The sequence below is a fragment of the Oryctolagus cuniculus genome, chromosome 16, assembly GCF_051225735.1.
Source record: "Oryctolagus cuniculus isolate XC-2025 breed Fujian yellow rabbit chromosome 16, ASM5122573v1, whole genome shotgun sequence".
NCBI lineage: Eukaryota > Metazoa > Chordata > Mammalia > Lagomorpha > Leporidae > Oryctolagus > Oryctolagus cuniculus.
This window is the reverse complement of record NC_142882.1, coordinates 12,009,065-12,019,530: the sequence shown is the minus strand read 5'-3', so window position 1 is coordinate 12,019,530 and position 10,466 is coordinate 12,009,065.

Here is a 10,466-nt window from a genome sequence, read left to right as displayed (position 1 = left end):
TGCTGAGAAAGTTGACTGCTGACTATTGACAGGAAATACCCACAGCGCAGAGATATCCTAGGATGACTCAATGTTAGACATGGGTATATCAAGACCTGGGCCCAGACTTTCCATTTGGAACCCACTGAGGTCCATGACAGTCCCAAAGATCATCAAGGAGTGTTTGGGGCTGAGTTACACTTAGATGAGATTTTACCCTCTCCCTAGGCCTAATCCTGACTTCCTCACATTCAGCAGATTCCTTCACAGGACTCCCAGTTCACTTCCATGTGCAACTAAGATATTTAGATCTTAGTGTTTGACAGAATAAGAAACAAATACAGGCAGACAGTGTGCACCCATTCACAGTATAATCACAAAATAGCCACCATAGTGCTGGTGCTCACTGACCATGGTGAAAGTAATCAATCCAAATCTTACAAGTAGGTGTTAGGAAACCAATCACGTAACCAATCAAGCTGCTTCCCAGGGCCTGTATTCACATTTCCAGGATTCTGAATGGAGACCCACTACAAAGAGGTAGCAATCTGCACACATTACCATCAAGCTCAGACTGCAATAGCTTAGGATGATTGTGGTCTGAAAAGCAATTTTATGTATACTCAGAGATGATAGGTGAATATATTTTTCAAGACAATTTAGGATATGCTTGAAAACAAATGAAATTCAAAGTATCAGGAGATCAACCCACACAAAATATTTGTCCCTGAGGAAACACACAACACCAGTTGCAGTGGGAGCTGTTCTCCACATGTCTCATGAGGTGAGAGGTGGGAAAGACCAATGTCCTGGTGATTCTGAATCTAAAATACATGCCTTCTTCTTCCCAAATATACATGAAGAACGTGGGTATCTTACACATTATCTTTCATGCTATGAATGAAGATGTACATTTCTTCTCCTAAAAGCAACAGGCATTGAAGCACAGTTACTCTGATCCCAGGTGATAGAATTTTCTTATGCCTACACATGATATTTCTTCATAGGACTTTTTTAAATCACTTCCCAAGACAGAAAACTCAAAACCCACAAAAGTCAAATCACACCGGTTTTCTTTCCATTCAGATCACATATGGCCCTTTTGATCCCATGCTAAGTGAGAGAGACAAGTTTCCATCACTCTATCAGATGGCCACTAGTGACAGCTCTCTGGCCTGTGGAATGCTCTCCTTGCTACTACATTTTGGCTGGATTTGGGTGGTGATCTTTGTATCTAATGATATGAAAGGAGAGAAGTTCCTACAGGATATTCAAACCGAGATGGTAAAGAAAGGTCTCTGCTTGGCCAATATAATAAAGCTCCCAGACACTAAGTCAAGATACGAAAAAACTGAAATATCCTTCCTAGCAGGGCTTCGAATTTCATCTGCAAATGTGCATATTCTATATGGTGATGTAAGGAGTGTGTATACCATGGAATTTCTAAGCAAATTCTATTTAACCCTGGGGAAGGTGTGGATCATGGCTGCAAAGTGGGAGATTGTTGTGAAGGAGACAGACCACATGCTACACTCTTTTCATGGAGGCTTCTCATTTTCATACCACAAGGAAGAAATCCCTGGCCTCAACCACTTTGTCAAGACAGTGGACCCTTCCCACTACCCAGAAGATTTCTTCCTCAGTCAACTATGGCTTCATGCTTTTCACTGCTTACCTCCTGGGCCACTTTGTGGAACAATTGGAGTCTGCCCACCAAATGCTTCCTTTGAGTTTTTCCCAGGACGCATTGACATGCTGACCATATCTGACTCCAGCTATTTCATCTACAATGCTGTGTATGCAGTGGCCCATGCCCTCCATAAGATGCTTTCAGAGCAAATAGAAAAGGGATCTCCAGGAGATGCAACTCAACCAAGAATTTTTCCATGGCAGGTAAACATCTCCCAGAACAGGACATTTATTGAACACCTGATGGCATTCTCAGGTATTTTTATTGCAGTACCACATGACCATGTTTTCATGTTGAGATTGCCATGATCAGGTATAATGGAAAGTGGGTTCTTTCACAACAGACTGGGCATAGATACATCTGTAATTGTTATCTATGTGTGGAGAATTTGTTATCTGCTATGGAGCATTTTAAATATATTTTCTGTTATGCAACATATTAAAAATAATTTTAAAATGGTCTATATGCTAAGAAATGCACATAAGTCTACAGATAAAAGAGTTTTTGGTCATCTGATCATACTACAACCAACACCCATATTAAGAACATAGCATTACTAGTACTGCAAGAGTCCTCAGTAGCAACCACTTAATTTTTTTAATGTGTGAAAGAGGAACATATTGTCAATAATATGATTTGATTTATTTTTTTATTTTTTTTACAGGTAGAGTGGACAGTTAGAGAGAGAGAGAGACAGAGAGAAAGGTCTTCCTTTGCCATTGGTGCACCCTCCAATGGCTGCCGCGGGTGGTGCACAACGCTGATCCGAAGGCAGGAGCCAGGTGCTTATCCTGGTCTCCAATGGGGTGCAGGGCCCAAGCACTTGGGCCATCCTCCACTGCACTCCCGGGCCACAGCAGAGAGCTGGCCTGGAAGGGGGGCAACCGGGACAGAATCTGGCGCCCCGACTGGGACTAGAACCCTGTGTGCTGGCGCCGCTAGGTGCAGGATTAGCCTATTGAGCCATGGTGCCGGCCTATGATTTGATTTAGCGAAGCACTACTTATAATTACATAGGAAATTATCTAAAGTCCACACAATTTTATACTCATATATTAACTAACACAAATGAGAGGAAACAATATTTTTGTACCTCTGGCTTATGTAATTTACTGTGATGACCTCCAGTTTTAAATGTCAAGATTTCATTCTTAATTATGGCTGTGTAATATTCATATATGTGAGATGATATAATATGATTTTTTATATATATATATAAGTATCTCACCAATTCCTTCTCCCAGCCATCAGTTGATGGACCTCTAGATGATTCTACATCTTATGTGTTGTGCATTGAGCTTCTGTAAAGTTGGGAGTGTAGGAGACTCTTTCTTGTGCTGATTTCAATTCATTTGGATACATTCCCAGGTCTGAGACAACTAGGCCATGTTGTAGAACCAATATTGGTTTTCTGAGGAGTTCCTCTATTGTCTTCCATTATGTTTGTACTGGCTTATAATCCTTCCCATCAACATTGTATTGGGGTACCTTTTTTTCCTGATCCTCAGCAGAATTTGCTATTTTTCAAATTTTGGATAATATTCATTCAAAGTGGGGTGAAGTGAAATCCCACGTTAGTTCTTATTGGTGCTTCCCTGATGGTTAGTGATCATGAACCTCTTTTCATGTTTCTCTTGGGCATTTGTATTTCATCCTGTGAAAAAATCCCTGTTCATATCCTTAGTTCATTTCTTAACTAGATTGTTGGTTATGTTGTTGTTAAGTTTCTTGAATTCCTTATACATCTGGAGATTAATACTTTATTGGAACCATGTTTTGCAAATATTTCTCCCATTTTGTAAGTAGTGTCTTCACTTAGATGAATGTGTCTTTTGCTGATGAGAAGTTACTTAGCTTAATGTATATTCTTGCCTTTATTGCCTTTACTTCTTGGATTTTATCTAAGAAATTCTTGCCAGGGAAATGACTTGTAGTGTTTCCCCAATGTTTGCCTCTTGTAATTTGATGGTTTCAGGTTTTAGGTTTAGATCCTTGATAAATTATGAGTTGATATTTGTATAGGGTATGAGGTAGCAGTCTGATTTAAAATCTCTGCATGTGGAAATCCAAATGTCTGCATTTGTTGATGAGACTTAATCTAGGGAGTGAGTTTAGCTCCATGTAACATTTTCAATACAGATTCTATAATGACATATCATAGAATAATGTTTCTCAGAGTATAGTGCAATGTTTAGAATATCCTAACACAGCTCATTACAAAGACTGGGAAGAAAAAATGATCAAAAGTACTCTTTTTGTTGGAATGTATGTAAGGTTAGGAAATGTGGACTCTGGACATATCCCACAACAACTATATACCCTATAATAATATCCCCTACAGGTGTGCTGTAGTCCACGCCCTCTGTGAGACATTACTGGGGCAAATAGCAGTGGGGTGCACATTTTATCATAAAATGACTCTGAAACAGGAAAATATCCTGATCAAATTATTTGAGTAAATCAAATAAATTGAATGTCTCACAGAAGATAAATATATATTCTATATTATACATATACGTAAATTAAATTGACTTCAGCATGTTTACTTCACTATGTAATTTCTGGGATTACATCCAATATTAATTAACATCCTATTTGTGATTTGATAGACTCACATTTTAAAAGTAAATGTACTGGCCGAGAAGGCTTACAAATATAAGATTAGAGAATATTTATGAAGTTCTTGGTTCAAATTAGTGAAGACATAATGATAGTCCTTTAAAGAATTGGCTGTCCCACAACAGGTGTCAGGAGACTCTGAAAGTCAAGAGTTAATACACACTGTTCAGATACTAACTGCCATCAGGGTATTGTTTTTTTATATAGTAAATAAAAATTTACAAAGTACAACTTTTGCATTGTTGTAGCTTTTTCCCCCATAACCTCTCTCCCACCCATAACCGCCCTATCTCCCACTCCCTCTCCCATCCCACTCTTCATCAAGATTCATTTTCAATTATCTTTATATACAGGTGATCAACTTAGTATATACTAAGTAAAGATTTCAAAAGACTGCACCCACCCAACCGCACAAGATATAGAGTACTGTTTGACTAGTTGTTTTACTGTTAATTCTTACAGTACAACACTTTAAGGACAGAAATCCTACATGGAGAGCAGGTGCACAGTGACTCCCATTGTTGAGTTAACAATTGACACTCTTATCTATAAGTCAGTAATCACCCGAGGCTCTTGCCATGAGCTGTCAAGGCTTTGGAAGCCTCCTGAGTTCACCAACTCTGATCTTATTTAGTCAAGGCCATATCACAGTGGGGGTCCATTCCTCCCTTCAGAGAAAGGTACCTCCTTCTTTGATGGCACATTCTTTCTGCTGGGATCTCATTCACCGAGATGTTTCATTCAGGTCATTTTTGCCACAGTGCCTTGGCTTTCCATGCCTGTGAGACTCTCATGGGCCTTTTAGCCAGATCCGAATGCCCCAAGGGTTGATTCTGAGTCTGGAGTGCTGTTCAGGGCATTTGCCATTCTATGAGGCTGCTGTGCATCCTGCTTCCCCCATAGGATCATTGTCTCCCTTTTAATTCTATCCTTCATTATTTACAGACACTGGTCTTATTTGTGAAATCTCTTTGACAATTATGTACTTAAAATGATCACTTTAACAAGTGAGATGGAATGGGTACATGCCACCTTGATGGGATTGAATTGGAATCCCCTGGCATATTTCTAACTCTACCATTGGAGGTAAGTTGGGTGTGCATGTGCCAAACTGTATATCTCCTCAATCTCTTACTCCCACTCTTATATTTAACAGAGATCACTTTTCTGTTAATTTTAAATGCCTAAGAATAATTGTGTATTAACTAAGGAGTTCAACTAATGGTATTAAGCAGAAAAAAAAATACTAAAAGGAATAAAATAGTAAGTTCTTCCTCAACAGTCAAGACAAGGGCTTATCTGGTCATTGTTTCTCATAGTGTCCATTTCACTTCAACAAGTTTCCCCTTTGGTGCTCAGTTAGTTGCCATCGATAAGTGAGAACATACGATATTTGTCCCTTTGGGACTGGCTTAATTCACTCAGCATGATGATTTCCAGATACCTTCATTTTGTTGCAAATGTCCAGATTTCATTTATTAAACAGCTGTACAGTATTCTGTAGAGTACATAACCCATAATTTCTTTATCCAGTCATCTGTTGATGGGCATTTAGGTTGATTCCATGTCTTAGCTATTGTGAATTGAGCTGCAATAAACATTGAAGTGCACACAGCTCTTTTTTTCCAGTTTAATTTCCTTTGGGTAAATTCCAAGGAGTGCGATGGCTGGGTCATGTGGTAAGGCTATATTCTGGTTACTGAGGACTCTCCAAACTGTATTCCATAGTGGCTTTATCAGTTTGCCTTCTCACCAACAGTGGATTAGTGTCCCTTTTTCCCCACATCCTCGCCAGCATCTGTTGTTAGTTGATTTCTGTATGTGAGCCATTCTAACTGGGGTGAGGTGAAACCTCATTGTGGTTTTGATTTGCATTTCCCTGATGGCTAGAGATCCTGAGCATTTTTTCATGAGTCTGTTGGCCATTTGGATTTCCTCTTTTGAAAAATGTCTGTTAAGGTCCTTGGCCCATCTTTATATTGGGTTGGTTGTTGTGGAGTTTCTTGATCATTTTATAGAGTCTAGTTGTTAATTCTTTACCAGTCATGTAGTTTGCAAATAATTTCTCCCATTGTGTTGGTTGCCTCTTCACTTTCCTGACTATTTCTTTTGCTGTAAAGAGACTTCTCAATTTGAGGTAAACCCATTTGGCTATTTTAGCTTTGACTACCTGTGCCTCTGGTGTTTTCTCAAGAATTCTTTGCCTGTTCCAATGTCTTGAAGGGTTTCCCCTATGCTCTCAATTAATTTCATGGTGTTATGGCATATATCTAGATCTTTGATCCATGGTGAGTGGATTTTTGTATATGGTGTATGATGATAGGGGTCTTGTTTCATACTTCAACATGTTGACATCCAGTTTTCACTGCACCATTTGTTGAAGAGGCTGTCCCTGTTCCAGGGGGTTGGTTTTAGCTCCTTTGTTGAATATGAGTTGGTTATAGATGTTTGGATTGATTTCCAGTGTTTCCATTGATCTGTCCATCTATTTTTGAACCAGTACCAGGCTGTTTTGATAATAACTGCCCTGTAGTATGTCTTGAATTCTGGAATTGTGAATACTCCGGATTTGTTTTTATTGTAAAGGATTGCTTTAGCTATTCACGGTCTCCTGCTTCTCCATATGAATTTCAGCATCATTTTTTCTGGGTCTGTGAAGAATGACTTTGGTATTTTGATTGGCATTGCATTGAACCTGTAAATTGCTTTTGGGATAATGGACATTTTGATGATATTGATTCTTCCAATCCATGAACATGGCAGATTTTTCCATTTTTTTGTTTCTTCTTCTATTTCTTTCTTTAGTGTTTTGTAATTTTCTTCATAGAGGTCTTTGATATTCTTGGTTAAATTTACCCAACGTACTTCAATATTTTGTGGCTATTGTGATTGGGATTTATCTTAGAAGTTCTTGCTCGGCCACAGCATTGTCAGTGTATACAAAGCCTGTTGATTTCTGAGCATTAACTTTGTATCCTGCTACATTACCAAACTCTTCTATGAGATTCAATATTCTCTTACAAAAATTTTTGGGATCCCCTATACATAGGATCATGTCATCTGTTAACGGGGATAGTTTGACTTCCTCTTTTCCCATTTGTATTCCTTTAATTTCTTTTTCTTGCCTAATGTCTCTGGCTAAAGCTTCTAGGACTATATTGAATAGCAATAGTGAGAGTGGGCATCCCTGTCTGATGTCAGTTTCAATGGAAATGCCTCTAACTGTTCCCCATTCAATATGATGCTGGCCATGAGTTTATCATAAATTGCCTTAGTTGTGTTGAGGAATGTTCCTTCTAACCCCAATTTGCTTAAAGTTTCATCATGAAAGGGTATTGTATTTTGTCAAATGCTTTATCTGCTGCTATTGAGATAATCATATGATTTCAGTTTCTCAACTTGTTAATGTGATTGATTCTCGAACACTGAACCATCCCTGCATACCAGGGATAAATCCCACTTGGTTCATGTGAATGATCTTTCTGATGTGTAGTTAGATTCGGTTTGCCAGGATTTTGTTTAGTATTTTTGCATCTATGTTCATCAGGGAGATAGGTCTATAGTTTTCTTTCTCTGCTGTGTCTTTCCAGGGCTTAGGGATTAAGGAAATATTGGTGGCCAGCGTCATGGCTTACTAGGCTAATCTTCTGCCTGCAGCACTGGAACCCCAGGTTCTAGTCCCGGTTGGGGTGCCGTTCTGCCTGGTTGCTACTCTTCCAGTCCAGCTCTCTGCTGTGGATCAAAAAAGCAGTGGAGGATGGCCAAGTGCTTGGGCCCTGCACCCACACAGGAGACCAGGAGGAAGCACCAGGCTCCTATCTTCAGATCGGTGCAGCACGCCGGCTGCAGCGGCCATCTGGGGGGTGAACCAACGGAAGGAAGACCTTTCTCTCTGTCTCTCTCTCCCACTGTCTAACTCCCCTGTCAAAAAGAAAAGATGATATTGGCTTCATAGAAAGAATTTGGGAGGATTCCCCCCTTTCAATTGTTTTGAATAACTTGAGAAAAACTGGGGTTAGTTGTTCTTCAAAAGTCTGGTAGAATTCAGTGGTGAAGCCATCCAGTCCTGGGCTCTTCTTTTTTGGTAGTGCGTTTATTGCTGATTCAATTTCTTTCATGGTTATGGGTCTGTTTATGTTTTGTATATCTTCATGGCTCAGTTTAGGAAGGTTGTAAGGGTCCAGGAATCTATCCATTTCTTCCAGGTTCCTCAATTTGTTAGCTTACATCTCTTTGTAATGGTTTCTGATGATTCTTTTTATTTCTGTTGTGTCTGCTGTTACATTTCCATTACCATCATTACTTTTATGGATTTGGGTCTTCTCTCTCCTTTTGTCAGTTCGTTGGTCCAATGGTGTGTCTATTTTGTTTATTTTTTCAAAGAACCAGCTCCTGGTTTTGTTGATCTTTTGTATTGTTTTTTTGTTTGTTTGTTTCAATTCTGTTTATTTCTTCTCTAATCTATAGTAGTTCTTTTCTTCTGCCTGGTTTGGGTTGGATTTGCTGCTGTTTCTCTATATCCTTGAGGTGCATTGAGAGGTCATTTGTTTGGTTCCTTTCCAGTTTCTTGATGTAGGCACCAATTGCTATAAGCTTTCCTCCTAGCACTGCTTTTACTGTATCCCACAAGTTTTGATAGGTTGTGCTGTCATTTTCATTTGTTTCTAGAAATCCTTTGATTTCTCTTGATTTCTTCTATGACCCACTGTTCATTCAGAATCATGTTGTTCATTCTCCATGTATTTGCATATGGTGTAGAGATTCTTGGGTTGTTGATTTTGAGTTTCACTGTGCTATGGTCTGAGAAGCTGCATGGTATAGTTTCAATTTTTTTGAATTTGTTGAGGCTCCCTTTATGGCCTAGCGTATGGTGAATCCTAGAGCGCTCCATGTACTGGGGTGAAATACGTGAACTCTGTGGCTGTGGGGTGAAAGGTTCTGAAGATATCTATTAGGTCTATTTGGTCTATAGCATCAATTAACTCTGTTGTTTCCTTGTTGAATTTCTGTCTGGTTGATCTGTCCATTGGTGAGAGTGGCATGCTGAATGCCCCTGTAACCATTGTATTTGAATCTATATCTCCCTTTAAGTTCTTTAGTAATTCTTTCAAGTAGTCAGGTGCCCTGTAATTAGGTGCATATACATTTATAATAGTAATGTCTTCATGTTGGATTGATCCTTTAATCATTATATAATGCCCTTCTTTCTCTCTTTTAATAGTTTTTGTGTTAAAGTCTATTTTGTCTGATATTAGGATGGCCACCCCAGCTCTTTTTTGATTTCTGTTAGCTTGAAATATCTTTTTCCACCCTGTCACTTTCAGTCTGCATGCATCTTTGCTGATAAGGTGTGTTTCCTGAAGGCAGCATATAGATAGATTCTCTTTTTTAATTCAATCCGCTAGTCTGTCTCTCTTGGTTGTCGAGTTGAGGCCATTTATATTCAGTGTGACTATTATTAAATACTGTCTTTTTCCAGTCATGGTTCCTTAAACAAGCTGTTTATGTATTTTGAGATTTGTTTGTAGTTTAGTTGGCTCATTTTCTACATTCACCTTTTTTTGTAGTGAAGTTCTTGTTTCTGTATTTCTGTGTGCAGCACGTCTTTGAGCCAGTGTTGTAGGGTTGGATGTGAGGATACAAATTCCTTCAGTTTCTGTTTGTCGTGGAAAATCTTTATTTTCCCTACATTCATATATGATAGCTTTTCAGGGTATAGTATTCTAGGTTGTCATTGTTTGTCTTTTAAAACTTGGAATATATCATGCCATTATCTCCTTGCCTGTAGTGTTTGCGATAAATCTGGGGTGAGTCTGATTAAATTATCCTTAAATATGATTCATCGTTTCTCTCTGGCACAATTTAGGATTTCTTCTTTGTGTTTCACTGAGCTGAGTGTTGCCACAATGTGATGCAGTGAATTTCTCTTCTAGTCTAATTTACTGGGGCTCCTGAGTATTTGTTGAATTTGGTTGTTTCCATCAATTTGCCTCTGTTGGAAGTTTTCTGATATTATTTCATTGAAAATGTTATACAAATAGAATTACACATAAACTGTATACACATGTTTATCAGTTTGGACTTGCCAGCAGCAGCCAGGGATGTCAGGTTCCAGAAACTTTATTATGAAAAATTATGCTTGGATTTCTAATTTATTTAACAGAATTCATCTGATATT